General features: G+C 42.3%; 1 pseudogene; it reads right to left on the bottom strand.

Annotated features, from left to right (window-relative positions):
• Positions 1–11,537: 11,537 nt before the first annotated feature.
• Positions 11,538–12,050, bottom strand: LOC147458304 (uncharacterized; annotated as a pseudogene).
• Between the last annotated feature and the right edge of the window lie 4,067 nt (positions 12,051–16,117).

Here is a 16,117-nt window from a genome sequence, read left to right as displayed (position 1 = left end):
TACTTGTGCATAAAAAATGCACCATGCGCAAACAAGATATGTTGTTCACATGAGTAAACAATCCACATTATTAAATAAAGAATTCCCTTGTAATGAATACACCATGAATGACTTACCATTTAATGTGTGATGTTATTTTCACCCCAAGAAAGGGTGAAGACCTTGGTAAAATCCGCCAAATCTTCTTGAAATGATTGACGTTCTTCTTCTGTTGTGCTATTAAGGCCCATAAGCTTGACCATTTTATCAAAATGGGCCCAAACTTGCTTGTGCTTGTTTGCAAGCTCACCATTTGAATCATTGTTAGTAGTAGCTTTGCATAACTCCTTCCAAAGCTCCCAAAGGTTACCTGCCTGCTGGTTGGAGCTGTTTTGAGCATCATATCGACTTGGCTTTCCTTGGGAAACTCTCTTCAAAAAGTGTCTAGCTTTTTGTCCACTCATTGACACTTGTTGAGCAATTTCATGGGCCTCCCCTGTGTTCTTTGCAGCAACTATAGACACATTTCCACCGTGACAGCCAATGGAATTCAAGAGTACCTCCACTCTTTCGATCGCTTCCTGGGACTTTTCCAACGGTTTCATTCTGAAAGCATAGTCAATGTGGAGCTTCAATAGCCTATCAAAAATGCGCATGAATGCGTGTAATGTACAAAAATGTACATTCGATAGAGGAAATCGAAAGATTGGATTCCAAGCGTGGTCCTTTTGATCACGGTCTGGGGCATTGAGCATGGGACATCTCAGAATAGACGCTTCCCATTCTCTACCTTCATCTCCGACATCACGAAAATCTAACCCTTGTTCTCCATGCCCTTGCCATGGAAGCATGTAACTGGCCTTTGCAGTGCTCTTATGTGATTTTTGTCCATTAGGTTTGTACCCTCGAGTGCAAAATGGACAAGGCATGAGAGAAGAAGCCCCTTGTTTGCATCCAAGCAAACACTTTATGGTCTTCAAATCCCCACCTAAGTGCCACTCCACATCATAACTACCAAAGCCCTCAATCTCCAACTTGTGACCTGCAATTTGGGAGTGTATTACTTTTGTGATCCATGGAGTTCTCTCAAAAATCCATGAAAGTACTCCATTGGTCTCTTTGGGCACCTCAATAGCACCCAACCACCAAATGTCTTTCTCTGATTGCGCGCTAAAAGATAGGGTGGGATATGGCTCGACTGAATCCCTTCGCTTGGTTTGCAGAAGGGCCTCGTTTATTAGAGTGACACTTAGCCTCTCTAACCTTCGGCCTTTCACTATTTGACACTCATCGAGTTTCAGCACAAAAGCGACTTTTGTGCCAAGCACTACAAAATAAATAGTGCTAAGACCTTAAACTTCAGCGTCTATGATAAGAATAATACCAAAGAAAAAAGTAAAGTGTGTCACCTTCTTCAGGTAACTCGTAAAATCTAAGCATGGCTTCTTGAAGCCTTCTAAGATCCACGAAAATATTGTTTCACATTGTGTAAGGAAAGCCCTTCTCCAAAGGTCTTATGGATTGTTTCTTACCTTTTTCCCTTGTCTTTGTTGCGCACGAAGCATAAAGGGAAGTTGGCATTGTGTCCTCAATGTGTAGGTATGTCCCAATGCGGGAGAACACATCTTCATTTGTGGCCTTCTTTGCAAGCTTGACCTTGTGAGGAACGGGAAATAGGTTTTCCACAATGCCATGTTCTTTGAGGGCATCCTTTAGGAGTTGGAAAATAGCTTGATAGGCTTTGGTGCTGATTCCAGCCTCATCACAAGCTTGTTGAACATCATCATCACTAACCACATTTCTTAATTTACGCATAAGGTCCTTGGTGACTGCATCCTTAATGTGATTACCTCCAGGTGATTGTAAGATAGAAATCACGTCCTCGATATTGAGACAACTAGTGAGAAGGTTGACTCGATTATCTTGGCTTGTTCCACCGCATGCCTCCTGGATGCAGTTTCTGGCAACAAATAAACATAAATGTTAGAAAATAGTGTGAAGTAAGAATGCATCATGCAAGTAAAGACCAAATCACCTTGTGGCTGTAACTTGTCGTTTGCGTGCTCCTCCGGAATATGCAAGAGTTTCAATGGATGAATACGGGCGTTTGCGTTCCCTTGCACCAAGGGGTGTTTCTTTCAAGTATGTGATGGTGTTGGTAAGCTTCTGGATGTGGGACTCCTTTTCTTGCATTTGTTGTTCAAGACTTTTAACTACCCTCTCCGAAGAGGCAACACTCTCTTGTAATGCCGTTGTCTTGAGGTGAAGAGCTTGACATTCGTGCATCCACATATGCAAAGAAGCACCTGCACCCATACACAGCCGCTTGCAATAGCCTAACAAGCCTGCTTCTCCCCTCCCAAGAAATTGAAGAAATGTGGAAAGGCTATTAAACGGTGGATGGAAGTGGCTTATAGGATCGTAAGGGTACAAATGGCCATCCACCCAAATGTCAACATTGGTCTCACAAGCGGTGCGACGTTCCTGTGATGACCTTTGATCACCCTCACTAGTGGTCTTCAGTGCAAATGCCGTGGGTAAGAGAATATGTATGCTTTTGGTGTGCGGAGTACGTGGTGGTGGAAGCAAACCATTTGTGATGTCCGTGAGCACCATGGAAGCTGTTGCGTAAGGAAGAAAATGATGAAAAGATAGAGGGGGAAGGGTAGAGAGGCCGAGCAGGATGGGAGGAGAGAAGGAGGGAGGGGGGGGAGAGAGAGATTGGGGAGGAGGAGGAAGGTAGGGGCAGAGAGGGAGAGGGAGAGGGAGAGGGAGAGAGGAGGGAGGAGGGAGGAGGGAGGAGGAGGAGAGAACAAAATGTTTATTACTTTTTGGGGGAAAAGATTTTTGGAAAAATGGACTTTCTAAGCTTCTGGGTTAAAAAATGGGTCAAAAAATGATTTTTGGATATGTATATATGTTGGGAGGGAGTTTTAAGTAAAAAACAAATAAAAATGAAAATTTTAAAAAAAAGTCAAATTTTGACTCTTTTTGACCCACGGAATTGCTGATGTGGACACACCCCTATGCTTCCTTCACTTTAAAAAAAGCTAGAGAGAGAAAGCAACCCTTTAGGTCCACATCCTACATTTGTCTAAAAAAAAGGCTAGAAAAGCCTACTCAAAACTACCTTCTTCAATGCCCTTGCCCCCTAAACCCCACACAACATTAGCCTTAATCCACACACACCCTCCACTTTTCGTTTTTCTTAGGAGTGACAACAACAGGAGAGACCCACTCTGAATTCTCCACTGGATAAATGAAACCTGCTGCTAGAAGCTTTCTTACCTCCTTGAGTAGAGCCTGCTCCTTGATGACTCCTAGCCTTCGTAGCTTCTGAGCCTTAGGTGTGGCCTCTGGCTTCAACTCAATTTTGTGTTGAACAGCATCTACTCCACGCACATCGGTGTAGTCTTTAGCAAAAAGCCTAGGAAACTTCCTTAGCACACATTTGAACTCCTCTCTTTCATCCTTTGTAAGTGTTGTTGATAGCATACCTTCCAGCATCCCTTCATCTTGATATTCACCTTCGTTCTCTTGAGGACCTACCTCCTCCAAGCCTTGACAAGAGGTCTCTTGGTTGCTTGGCTTAAACCTTACCCCCATGACTTCGATGGAAGACTCCTCTTCAGTAATGCTGCCGCTACTTTCTTCTTCTGAAGTGCCATCGGTCCAACCTTCTTCCGTCTCACTTTGAGATGATTCTTCATGGAGCTCCTCTTGGCGTTGCTCCTTCATGTCAAAGACAACCTTCTTATGATTGTCATTCCTGCAAATTAATTTCCCACTTTCCCAATCCTGCAAAGCTCGCATTTTCATTAGCCATGGTCTCCCTAGGATAAATGGGTAACCATTTCCTTTGGTAGACATGACATAGAAATCCACTGCCTTCTTAATGCCAAAGGCCTCCACAAAAACATTTTTACAAATGCCTACGCACCTAGCCTTGCTATTGTTTGCCATCTTGACCTTAATTTCCGGTGTCTCATGGATGTGCATGCCTAGTTTTTGCATGAGTCCCTCTGTCATGATGCAAATTTGTGCACCCCCATCCACTAGACCTTTCCTAACCAATCTTCCTTTGATGTAACAGTCTAGCACCGGTGTAATGTCCTCATTCATTTCAGCTTGTGCAATTTTTACAACAGGCACACTCTCTTTTACCTTTCTCCTAGTGCTAACTGCCCTTGTTAAATCCCTCCTAACTTGTGGACATAATGCAAGAAATTGAGGCCATGAAATATCAGGACCCTTACCTCTCATGTCTTCCAACAAGTTGTACGGATCCATACCATGTCCAAGAGGGAAGTCTTGGAGGTTGATACGACGTCGAGTCCTCTTGGTTTCCTTGGTTTCCTTTGCCTTCTTGCCTTGTCCATGGTCACTCTGTGATGTGACTCCTTCTTTCTCTTTACCTTTTCGTCGGCCACGCTTAATGCCATTGGCTTCAATGTCAAGCTTATTTGAATTTGTCACCTCTACCACATGCACATTTGGATCTGGCAAAGGTGGAACTCCTTCTACCCCTTGTGGAGGTGGTCTTGGTCCATTTGGCCTTTGTAGAAGCCTTGGTTGTTGACCAGCTCCTTCTCCTGCATTCATCACTGGGTAATTCAAGTTAGGCCTCCCTGGCTCCCCACGGGGCCAAGGACAATTATACATCCCATGTCCAGACTCTCCGCAATTCCAACATTTCAAGACTCTCCTAGGTCGTGGATCTCGCTCTTCAGACTTCTTTACTTGTCCCTTTGGACCTACAGCTTGTGCAAGGTGAATTGACAGGCTGCTTAAAGATTCGTTTAACTTCTCAATTACTTCCGCCGTTACCTCAGGAATCTCCCTCGATGTTGATGCTTGTGACTTACCTTTGGGTCTAAGACCTTCTATTGGAACCTCTCCCCTTAAGCACTTGAGTTTCCTATACTTCTCAGCAGCCCTAGTTTCAGCTGCATCAAAAGTAGCAGGTGCACCCGCCTCAACTTTTACCTTAAGGTCAGGAAAGAGTCCGGCTATGAACCTCTCCTTCTTTAAAAATTCTGCACCATCACCAGGGTTAGTAACATTTCGTATCCATAGAGCCCAAAGACGTAGAAACTCTTGCTTGTACAAGTAGTAGTCATCTAAGTCTTTTTGCTTATGAGAAACAATGTCTTGCCATAGTTTTTGAGTGTTTTGGGAATCAAAGAAGTATCTCTTAAAACGTTTCAAAACTTCTGTGTAATTCCCCTTAACTTCCTCAGGCAAAGAGTCAAACCAAGTACTAGCATCTTTCCTAAGGACCACCTCAAACATTTCTACACGTTCTTGATCAGTTACTATCCTCTTGATACGGCAAGACATCTTGAAATTCGCTAGAAATAATTCTGCATCCTCTCCAGGCTCTCCAAAGAAAAGAGGATATCCAGACATTTGGCGTTGGCTCTCCATTGAATTAATTTCAAAGTGACGCGTTTTTGTTTTTTCTTTCTTTAAAAGATTTACACAATAATATTTTCTAAATTGCAATCTATTCTACAACAAAATAAAAATATTCACATCAAATGACCTATGATAATCAATAAGAGGTAGAATGACAGGGTTTGGTGATGCGAGAATTTCTCCTACTCTTTGGGCACCAAACATGAATACCATACGTTGTTGAAAATGGATTTTTCTACTAATTGCAATGTTTATTCTAATGTGTGGAGTGAAATGGAAGGGGAAAACCTCTATTCCTGGGCCATTATCCATGGTCTATGCATGACCTAATACTCAAAACAAAACAAAAATATAGACGTCCAAACTAAGGTCGTACCTAATCAGAGGCAAAATAAAAGGGTTTACTGAAGCGTTTATCTCGGCCAACCTAAGAGGACCTAAAATCCTACGAATTACTCGCTGAAATTGCAACTTAGTACTAACAATTATGTGTACCTTTTGCCTTGCAATGGGAATGAAGGGATCATACAAATTCTCGTGATTCATGCAAGCTACTTGATTATGCTAAAGGTTGAGCCTACACAAAACATACACAAGTCTGTCCTCAGTGGGGGCACCAAAATTGAGGCGGTCCGGGGCGGGCAACAAGAGAGGCGACCTCTAAACACCCCTCAAGGCTCCCGTGCTGCTCAATTGGGGCTGGGGCAACCACAAGCACAACACAACAACAAACCCACAGCCAAACCAAAACAAGATAGGGGCACCACCTAGTTATGGTATGCGAACTAGGACGCAAGAGAGATTTTGGCACAACCAAGAAGATGCACCACACAACACACACAAACAACCTCACACCAAGACACACATGAAATGGACCAGAGAGAGCTAGAGCAAAGGGAAGAGAGAGAGGAAAGGATCTTGCGTAATACCTTATTTGTGACTTGCAAATGGAGATGGTTCGTTATGATGCTATCGTAGAACTTGTACAAAAATCACTCAATGCTTAGTGATTGCTAATCATTGCCAAAACACACACACACTGTCTTAGGGTGTGGGAGACCTCTCACCACAATACCCTCTTACAATGGACACAAAACTGGCAATGAAAAACACACTAAAACACTTTCTAAAATCAAGATCAACCGATAAAACTCAAAATACACAAGTCACCTTGAATTCACCAAACCGTATTGCACAAATGGAAGGACGAAGATTTGAACGTCGAATCACGCATTATTGATGATGAAGGAGCATGTACAATAGTGGTTTTGAGATTTGTGGAACTCACGCTCTCTCACTTGCAATGTGTAGCTTGAAGGCTTCTCTCACACCAAGAGTGAAGCTCACAAGTGGTTGCTACACCTAAGTCTCTCCTCACGCATAGAGTGTTGGGGTGCTATGTGAGATGTTGGAGCTTGTTTTACAAGAAGGAGAGGGGCCTATTTATAGGTTGGAGACCCCTCATAAAGATTATTGGAAATCCTAATTTACAAGCTAACAAATCAGGATTATTATTTTTTTGAATATCAAAACATTGCGGGCCTTCTTTGTCTGCTTGAGTCATGGGTGTGGGCTCAAAAGAGAGCATTATTGATGGTAGATAAGGTGAAAGTAAGTAAGGAGAGGGAGAGAGAGAGAGAGAGAGAGAGAGAGAGAGTTACTATACACATGTCTTGAGGTGAGGTGTCTTTTATGGTTAGGTCAATGGCTATTTTGTGTTAGTATGTTAGTGGTTAGTGTTCACTAGAAAGTTAATGTTACATTTACAATGGGTAGAGTGATTTGATTTGATGAAGGAAGAGGGGTGAATTAAAAGAGAATCATTGAGATGGTGAAGCTTTGAAGAAGCTTGAACTCACCCTTGTGTAGATTGTGGAAAAAAGACCGCTGGTCTTCTTCTTCTTCTTCGCTTCTTTACGCCGCCGCCACGGTTGATCATCGTGATGAAAGTGGTAATTCCGTTGATGAGATCTTTTGATTTGCAGAGGTTAAGCATGGTACACATGCTGAATTTATGTATATATATAAGGAGTAAGATGGAATTGTACTTTGGAGATAATAGAGAGAGGCATAGAGATGGTGTATGTACATGGAGAGCTCATATGAGAGCTATGGGAGTAAGTGGGGAGGTTAATGGTGAAGAAGGTGAGAGAAACCATTGAAGGTGCAGGTTTGAGTGAGGGATTGAGAGAAATGTGTGTGTGTGTGTGTGTGTGTGTGTGTGTGTAGAAGTGTGGAAAGAGGTGAGAGAAGACTATGGGCTACTTGTGAAAAAAGTGGGCAGACTGGGGTCCACTCAAAAAATCATAGCTCACCGCTGGTAGCTCCAAAAATCATGAAAAAATTTGAGGTGATTATTCAGAGCGTGGGCTACATTTTCTCTTTTGACCACTGCTCCAAATTCGGAGTGGAGATAGGTGCCAAAATTCTCACCAAAAAGCCTGTTTTTATGCTTGCAAAAGTCTTTTAGTGGACCCCTCCTTTGTTGAATTTGTACAATGCATCCAAGAGTGAGCCCCTCCTTTGTCATATCATAATACAAAGCATCCAAGTTGCCCTTGACACATGCATGGAGGAGGATTATTGGTGAATAAAGAAATATATACATGGTGGGACTAGTGTATGGACTATTCATGGACTTTAGCTCAATGAGCACATGGTGTTAGAATAATGAGTAAAAATAATAATAAAAATATGGAGGAGTTATGGATATGGAAAGATATTGGAATCATATGATATGATCCCTCCTTGAATTATTTTGGGTGAAAGAGGAAAAGGTATGCAAGTAAATAATATAATAAAAGTAACCAATGAGTAGAGATCAATTTTTTGTTTTCACGAGGGTGAGGGTGAAAATGTGGGAGTGATTTGTATAAAGGAAAAATATGAGGTTAGAGTATGTACATATTGGCAAAAAAAATATAATTATGGTGTAAGAGGATGAAAGAAGGTGTACATAGGTTTAATAAAACACACACCTAAGTAGAAATATTTAAATAAAATACCAAAATAATTATAAAAAAATCCTATATTTAGGCCATATATACAATGAAATATTTACACACAAAGAGGCCATAATATACTTTTATTTTTTATTATTTTTATTTTTTTTGGCTCACCTAGCCCAGTGACTAGCTAGCTGAGGGTTTTTTAAGAAAATATAGGAAAAGCCCCCTAACTCACACACGCCTATTTGCAGTGAAATGGTAGGGATAGCCATAGTGTTTGGGTGATTTTGGTAGGGTGGAGTAACTTAGTATAGCAATTATGGAGAGCCGAAAAACGGCTATCACTGTCAATCAAAGGAAAGAAGAGAAGCTCTGTAATGATGAATCTGATGAGCTGGATAGATAGCATGAAAGGGAAGATGTAATGCCACAACATGCGACAGCGCACGAGGCTGCTGCAGATGGTAAAGAAACAGATGATGATGATGAAGATTTTATCATGATTACTCATCCCAAACCCAAGCCCCCTACAAATGATCAAATAAGTGTCTTAGAGGAAACAATTAGGAGTGTGCAGGAGGAAGGTAGGAGTGCTCAAGAGGAAGGTTTCAGTACTGACAATGGGCTAACTGCGCCAGACGCCGGTGATGACAGCCCCCTACAGGGTTTTGTAAACAAAGTGAAATTAAAGAGAAAAGGTGGCTTGGAACAGATTCTGGAAGAACCTGGGGATGAGAAATGTGATGCCCCTCCGAGCACCCTGGATGACATAAACAAACACAGCAGAGGTGAAAAGAAAGCCATTCGCTCATGTGCTTGCAAGAAGTTATGCTAAATCTGTTCCCTTCTGTTCCCTATTGTGTCCAAGTTATGTAGTGTTAGCAAGCTCCACACCCTATGGCATGTATCTCTCTAGATATTTGTAATGGAAAAACTCTTTTGAACATTATTTTACTGTGCAACATTTCAGTAATTTTTGCTTTTCCTTTATGATGTCTTTATTCGATACTATTTCTGTGTCTCAAGGCAAGAGAAATTGTAGTTAGTTGACTTGCATGATTTAAATTATGCCATTGCATGCAAAACCATACGAAAGCAGCGTATTGCCAAGGCTAGACAGCTACAAAAGGAAAAGCCGATATTGAGAAGCACTTGGCTAGCTATCTTAAACGCTTAACAAAAATAAATGAGTACTTCAATTATGTTCATCCCTCGGGGGAAGTTATTTATGCTGAGTGGTATGCACTTCCAGACCCAATATGCGTGCCAAAGCCATTTCCAGATGAGGGGCGCGCTTTGGTTCTTGATTTAAATGGCCTGCTTGTTCAAGTTGTAGAGCCAATGCACGGTGACATTCACCCTAAACATGCAGGGGAAATGATAAAGTACAATGTGCAAGATAGGAGGTTGGTATTTTGTCGCAAAGACATCCACAAATTTTGGGATTGGTGCCTCCATTTTTTCCATGTGTATACATGGAGCACCAGCATGGCACCTAAAGTGAATGCAATATTAGAAACAGTAGTCAAAGAGCAGCAGGAGAAGCTGAGAGGTTTTTTTACACAGAGTCATTGTACTTGTCAGCCTTAACAGATATATAATAAGCATGTATTCTTGAAGGATTTGAGATTGTTTTGGAAGAACTGCAACTTTGGGCTCCAAAACAGTCTAATTATTGACGATAGTATGTACAAAAAGTGCCAGAACCTTGAAGGAAGTTGGATTTTTACCCCTAAGATAGAGGACCAGACCAAAGAATAGCAGCAAAACTTCCTGATATATACTTTGAGCAGCTGGATGTTCCTATGGCTACAATCAGAGGATCGTGCAGCGTATACAGCTGAAAATGTGTTTGATACTGCCCCAGATTTTTTTTCACATCAAGTGATCAGGAAGCTGAATTCAGAAATGCACCGGCATACAGTAGCCCAGTGTAATGAAGCCATGAGTAGGAGACAAAGGGAGGCTGATGAAGAAGCTGAAAGACATAAGAAAGAGAGGCCACAAAGGGAAAAATTAGAGAAGCAGCAGCAAGAAGAAGAAGAAAGAGAGTTGCAAGAACCAAAAGCTCAGCAAGAAGAAGAATTCCAGCGAGACCCAAAAGCTCAGCAACAAAGAAGCAAACGGACACTGGGCAAAAGCGAGTGTACAAGCGCGCTAAACCACGATCTTATCCAGAGTAGGAAGCTCTCTGCAGTTTTGTAACATTATGAGGGAAATTTGTAAATTGCCTTTCCAATGTTTGTAACTATTCCGACATTCACTTCAGATAGTAATGATCAGATCCTGTACTATTCTTGTTTTGAAGACAATACTATGTGTACTATTGGCGTCTTGAAAACATTGAATTTGTATACATTCTTGTTGGAAATCAGCAAAGGTATGCTAATTAGCATAATGTTTATGCTAGTTAGCAGACTGTTTATGCTAACACAACCAAAACAGTATGCTAATTAGCATAGCATGTATGCTAATTAGCATCGTATGTATGACAATTAGCATACTCATAGTAGCTAATTAGAATACATTCTAATTAGCATACTGAGCATTTTTGTTTGTGCTAACTTTCACTCACAACATACCATAGTATGCTAATTAGCATACACAGTATATAGAAACTGCCATGTTTTCTCCTTGAAACCAACAATGGTATGATAATAAGCATACTGTCTAGGACAACTGGCATAAACAATATGCTAATTAGCATGCTTGGTATGCTAATTAACATTCCTTTAATTAGCATACTGTGGATTTTTGTTTTTGCTAACTTCCACTCACAACATAGTATGCTAATTAGCATACACAGTATATAGAAATCTACCATCCCTTCTTGAAACCAGCATACAGTATGCTAATTAGCATACATGAAATGCTTATTGGCATACACAGTATACAGAGAGATGTTATCTCTTCTCCTTGAAACCAGCAAACCTATGCTAATTAGCATATTGTTAATGGTGTAAACTATGCTAATTAGCATACCCACAAAATGCGAATTCCACTCACAACATAGTATACTAATCAGCATACACAGTATACAGAAAGATGCCATCTCTCTTTAATTGAGACCCCTCTGTGATAGACACCAAAGCCATGTATACACAAAGCACACAAGAGACACAAGACCCAAGTTTTTGATAAAACTGCATTATATCCGAGCAAGAAGTATATTGAAGATGCAATGATTACAACTTAAAAGCTGAAGGGCGTGCTATTATAGATTGCTTCATAGCTTTCTGGGTTGATTGTGTACACCTTCCGTCTCCTTGGGATGTGCTCCATGGGTATTTTGATACATCGTACCAAATGTGAAAGTACATGGACGATGGGCTGCTTGTGGTCTAGCTTGAAGGTGTATGCATCCAATTGCTCGTAATATAGACCTTGCACAACCTATGAGCCTCTATCAATTGCATTTCCCCACTCATCGAGGTACCCCTTCTCCACCTTCTCCTTTTCTGCAACACACTTGACCAGGTAGAAATCCACATCCTTGACGTAAGCATCTGGATTTACAGCAAATGTGTTGCCAGCACATAGAGCGCTACTCAACACATCATGATGACCTTCATATGTGAAGTCATCGTAGGTGGATGCTTCATCTTCCGAATCTAACACAACCTCATCAGGTAATGGCAGTAGAGTATGATAATCCCAAGGCTGCATGTGAGCTTTATTGATGCAGTGATTCCATCTTCCGTGCATGTATGCATCACAGAAGCATGCCAAGGCTCTTTTTGCAAGGGCAGTTGGATCCCCAGGGTTGTGGCCACGAAAATCATGCAGAGAGAGATTTTTTGCCACAGTGGCACAATTCCACTTCACCTCCCTTTTCACTTCCCCCTTTTTAACCTCCCAGAACACACGGGCACATTCCCTTTCTTTTGAAGGATAGTGTGAAGGTGCTCCCTGCGGGACAGGTTGGCTTGGCAATAAGCAAATACATCAGCTGCACATCGCAAAATAGCTCCATTAGGTTTTAGTTGTTCTTCATGGGTCGAGGTTCTTTTCACTACTGCTCCTGCACCATCATGCTCTCCCTTGCCATGCCCTGATCTAAAGAAGAACTAGCTCATCCCCATCTCTGTGAGTCCACCATATCTTGCAAAGAAGTAAAAAGGTCTGGCTCCCTTGGACTGTGAGGCCGCACCATCAGACCACACCCAATGTTGCTTAGGAGTGACACCCTCTTGCTGTAACCAGTCACGGTGTAGCATGAAGCAGTGTTGCACGAACAACGTGTCATGCACCTTGTCATCTAATATGAAGAAGTGGATGGTTTTGACTACCTCCCCTGCCCTGCGGTAGTATGTTATGTGTACAAAAATGGTTACTTGACTAGAGTGCCAATGCATTGACTGAATCTCATTTTGTTCCTTGAAGGCATAATTCTCTGCAAAATCAACAACTGACACGATGACATCGTCCAAAAATCAAAGAAGGCAATCCTTGAATTGTTGTCCTTGCCATCAAGCCACATAGTTATGAGTGATAAAGATCTCTAACTTGGTCTTCAAGAGTTGAAGAACCTCCTAGCACTGCATTTCTTTGTGCAAAAGATATTTTCTTTTGTTACTATTTCCATGCTTTTCTTGAGCTTGTACATATGAAAATTACTTTTACATTAATAATATTACCTGGCTTTGATGTCTCTAAGCAGCATAATTCCAACGTATTCACTCCACATGTCAAACACTCTCCCATCAGGCATTCCCTTCTATGGAAAACTGCATCTCCAGGCTTTGGACAGAGAACAGACTCCCACATATGTGTGACACCTTTGAAAGTGTGATGTGAAGCCAAAAAACCCTTGCTAATGTTCTCACCTGGGGCACAAATACTGCATATACAGTCACAACCTGCTCTATGCAGCCCAAAAGCACGAGAGCGCATGTGGTTCAGTGTGTCCTTCAAAAAAGACATCTGCACATGGTATTCGCAACAGCATGTGTATCTATCCTTCAGCCGCCTACAAAAGAATGGCTTCAACATCTCAAACATTCTCATGCCAATCTTGCAATTTGGATGTTTTTCCTTGAATCTACAAAAGAACTCAACCTGCAACATCCAAATGATGATTAGTATTCAGATTGCTAACTAGACATCCAGCAATTTCATGAAAACAAATCATAGTGACAATCAACATCCTAATGTGCATGCAATAGCGTATGTTAACTAGCATAAAGAGTGTTAGCTAGCCTATATCTTGTGTTTACCAGGGAACTCTTTATGCTAGGTAGAGCACAAAGCATGCTAACTAGCACATACCATATGCTAACTAGCATACTGTTGGACGGGTACGCCGCGACGGACGTCAGCACAGCGAGAACTCACCTAACAAGTAATGTCACCTAAGGACGAAGCTCGACCCGCAGGCGCGTGGAAGCAAGCATAAGGTGTCAACCTACACTCGACCGACTCCTAACTAATTCCTATAGAGGTCTCTACCAATTGTCTAAGTCACAACCTTCAAGAGTACAAAAGAGGAAACTTCCTACGATGCTTGCTAGAGCCGAACACCCATCAAACACTTTTGAAACACCATAGAACGTGAAGGAGACCCTACTAATACTTGTAGGCCGCTCTCCCTAAGGTCTATGAACAAAAATCATGACCCAAAACACTCGGTGCAGAAACACGTAGGATGTCTGGCCGAAATCTGCAGGTCTTAGCTTCCGAAATCTGAAGTGCCTAATGTGTAGTTCTACTCAATGTGAATGTGTGGATATGCTGCAATACGAAATCAGATAGCGTAAGCTCACCCAAACAACCGATGAAGCTCGTAGAAGGAGCTCTCAAAGCCGGACCGCACGCGCGCAATGTTGGTATCGGCGCGTAGCTCTAGTCGGGGGCAACATGTTGCACTTCTCCGCACTCGAATCCGACCATCGTAGCACACGTAGCGTCAAGACGAAGCTCACACTCTCTCTCTCGTACACGGTACGCTCACTCACAGACTTCAAACTTCCTTTTTAAAAAATGAAAAAGGGTCCTTTATTAAGGTCAAAAAGTGGTATATATACCTTACAACTTCCCAAACCCTAAAGTTCCAAAATCAACCATTTGTTCAATCTAACTATCAAAACTGGAATACAATCTGGAAACTTCTGTAAGTCCCAATATTTACAAGGTGAAAAATCGGGTTTTCCTCAATGAATGAATAATTACAAAAATAATAGTCCGCCGAGTAGTTAGATGACGTGGGGTGTGTCCAGCTTCTAACACCCCCCCCCCCCCCCCCCCTCCTCGTTCATGTCGTCCCCGACATGGCCTTGATCCAGTGCTTCATCTTATGGTCTCCCGCATCTTTAGCAGTGATTCGTAACTTGCATGTAGATTCAGCATTGTTGGGCCAAAGATATCTGTATGCATGGTGAAGAATCCCGTGTAGAATGCTTCTTCAAAAGCCTGGAGGTGATAGGATGGTAGAAACATAATTCTTTGATACAACGCATGTATCACCTCCTTGGAAGGCTGACCTGACAGCTCATAAGCACATCTGTATGTATCTTGGAAGAAGAATATGTTGTCGCTCACCTGGCCTGGCTTGAAGGTCTCGAACACTGCGAGGATGGTTCTGCAGATTTTTCTCATCATAATGCATGTAAGGTCAGGTGAGCCAGTGAACAACTTTATGGCGCCCGTTAGGGTTGTCACCATGTATTGTACACTTATTCTCTCACCTGCCTTTACGCCCAGCAGCTTTGGGTAGTTCAGCCAAGTGGGTTGGCTTCTTTGCAAGATTTCTTGTGCCTTCCACATCCTAACCCTTGGTAGAGGACAGAAGCTGAGGTTGTCTCTGATGTGTTTAGGTGCCTCTACCAAGTGTATTAGGTATTGTGGGTACTTGGTAAGCCAAGCCTTCCTCCACTTTGACTGAGAATCCACTATGAGCTTTACTCCTTCTGGCCTCGAGGTGTCTGCATTGTAGAGAGGTTCCGTTGGCTCTTCTCTTATTCGCTTGTTTATTGTTGCTACCTCATATTTCAGCAATGGATACGGGAGAGAGGGTTGAAGCCACTCACGCCTGAGATTGCTGGCGTCGATCTTCTGAATGGTCATAGATTTGAAGACCCTCTGCTCCCATTCCAAGGCTTCCTTTGTGCTTTCTCTGAGCTCTGCCTCTATTGCCTTACGCAATTTTTTTTCCTCTTCTTGTGTTAGATCCTGTGGCTCTTGAGAGGATCCTGCTATGCTTTCCTCTGGCATGGGTGTGTCCACAGGATCTGCCACATTGTTGAGGTCGATGCCCTCATTGGCAGCTCGCCTTGAGCTTTCTGCTTCTGCTTGTTGCCTGCCTTTCAACTCCTCAATTTGCTTGAGGAGTGTCTGCTTTTCCGCTTCGGCTTCTCTGCCCATAGTCACGAGGAGGTCATTAAGTTCAGCGTTTACTCTTTCCGCCTCCTCGAGCTTTATCTTTATGCTCTCCATTTCTTCTTGTAGGGATTTTTGGCTGTTCTCCATTCTTGTTTGCATTGCGATAGAACCTTCAGCCATCATCAGCCTCTGCTTCTTCTCGAGAGTCAGCTCCTTCTGAAGTTCCTGCATTTGCTCTTCATATATTTGACTCTCGAAAATGATTTGAGTCGAGCTCGTAGCTCTAACTCTAGCAGGTGATGCCCGCAGCCTCTGGATGGTTTGATCTTTGACTTTTAATTGGTCCTTGAGCTCAGGGACTTCATCCAGGCTTGCTTCTTGTTCTATCTCTGCCTTTTCCTTGGCATTCCTCATGGCCTCTACTTCTTTTGTTTCTTCTGCCAGCTGGAGTGTCA

Source organism: Adiantum capillus-veneris, chromosome 5 (assembly GCF_014529385.1).
Source record: "Adiantum capillus-veneris isolate H3 chromosome 5, ASM1452938v2, whole genome shotgun sequence".
In the NCBI taxonomy this organism is placed as follows: Eukaryota; Viridiplantae; Streptophyta; class Polypodiopsida; order Polypodiales; family Pteridaceae; genus Adiantum; species Adiantum capillus-veneris.
The sequence above is the reverse complement of the archived record's forward strand: the minus strand, read 5'-3'. Positions and strand labels throughout refer to the sequence as shown.